The sequence below is a fragment of the Propithecus coquereli genome, unplaced genomic scaffold (genome assembly GCF_000956105.1).
Source record: "Propithecus coquereli isolate 6110/MARCELLA unplaced genomic scaffold, Pcoq_1.0 Scaffold2, whole genome shotgun sequence".
NCBI lineage: Eukaryota > Metazoa > Chordata > Mammalia > Primates > Indriidae > Propithecus > Propithecus coquereli.
In genome coordinates, this window is record NW_012144966.1 from 16,244,083 (window position 1) to 16,245,858 (window position 1,776).

Consider the following 1,776-nt stretch of genomic DNA (forward strand, 5'->3'; position numbering starts at 1 on the left):
TCCCTTGTATAAATTTATTAAGAATTTGTTTTTCCTATTTAGTCAGTTTTGCTTATTTGTCTTTTTCTAGGAGTGTGTCCTTCAAGTCTAAATTACATCATTGTTGGCACAGAGTTGCTCATAGGGTTCCCTTATCTTTTTTTATTTCTGCAAGACCAGTACTAATGGCCTCTCTTTCATTTCTCATTTTAGTAATTTGTGTCTTCTCTCTTTTTTTTCTTAGACATCCTAGGTAAAATTTTATCCATGTTGTTGATCTTTCGAAAGAACTAACTTTTTTCTCTATTCATTTTCCATTCTCTATTTCATTTATTTCTTTCAGCACTTTAAATGTTATGAGAAGTCATTTCATTCTTTTTGAGGGTTTCTTTCACAGTGTGCATTGTTCTCCCTTGCTGCTTTCAATATTCTATTTTCCTTCTAATTTGAAAATTTGACAATGATGCTTTTAAGTGTGGAGTTCTTTGTGTTTATACTACTTAGAGTTCATTGAGCTTCTTGGGTGAGTTGATTGATATTTTTCATCAGGTTGGGAAGGTTTGAGCCATTCTTGCTTCAAATACCTCTGCCCTTTTTCTCCCTCCTCTCCTTCTGGGATTCCATTATGTGTATGCTGGTATACTTACTTGATGGGTATCCCATAGGTCTCTGAGGCTCCATTCATATTTTTCATTCTTTTTTCTTTCTGTTCCACCAGCTAGATAATTTCATTTGATGAATCTTCAAGTCTGCTGATCCTTCCTTCTGAAAGCTCAAATCTGTTGTCGAACCCCTCTATTGATCTTTTAATTTTAGTTACTATCCTTTTCAATTCTGGAATCTCTCTTTTTAAAATTTTGGCAGTTTCTATCTTTTCACTGGTATTCTGTATGTGTTAAGACACCATTGTCCTACTTTCCTCTAATTCTGTAAAGTCTATATACCCTGTAGTAAATGCAGCCACCTAAATCTCTGTTCATTTAGCTTAGTAGTCATCTTATAATTGTTCAGAGATATCCATAAATGCCTTGAACAAATATGCCCCCAACTTTTGCTGATGAGCTAATTCTATGTTGTCATGCTTCTCTTTAATTCTTTAGATATGATTTCGTGTAGTTTTTTGAACCTATTCATAATATTTGATTTAGAATCTTTGTCTATTAAGTCCAGCATTTGAATACCCTGGATATCGATTGCTGCTACCTGCTTTCGTTTTCTGCATATGGCACATACTTTGCCGTTTCTTCGCACATCTTGTAATTTTTGTTAAAAATGAAACATTTTAGATAATATAATATAGCAACTCTAGAAATAAATTTTTCCTCTTCCTTAGGGTCAAATAATAATGGTACCCTGCAAACAAGGCTTTTCTAGGGAGTTGCCAGTCAAATCACATTGTGACAATGCTCTGGGAGTGGGGCTTTGGGAGGAGCTCCTAACCAGTGTGCCCCCTCCAGTGTCTGCAAGGCTGTTGGTTTTCACAGCTACTGTTGTTCAAGGCTATCACAGAGAGAGGAAGATTAAATAAGGATTAATAAGAATTAAAAGGAGGATTAAAACAAGTCAATATAAAAAGCCACAAACTCTGCTTTCCTTACCAAAATTCTCTTGCTTTTCTTGAACAAATGCTACTCTCATTATTGCAAGCATTTGATTTTCAGAGTTTTGAAAAATTTAATTTTGACAATATTTTCTAACATTTCATTGTTGTTATGAAGGCAAAGCTTTATAGGGGTCCTCACTCCCCCATTCTGAAAGTCAACATTGACTCAAATTTCTCTGATTTTTAGCAATACC

General features: G+C 34.5%; 1 protein-coding gene across 1 annotated transcript in view; it reads right to left on the reverse strand.

Annotated features, from left to right (window-relative positions):
* Positions 1–1,776, reverse strand: part of CNBD1 (cyclic nucleotide binding domain containing 1) — a 359,205-nt gene that overhangs the window by 77,594 nt on the left and 279,835 nt on the right. The window lies entirely within an intron of this gene.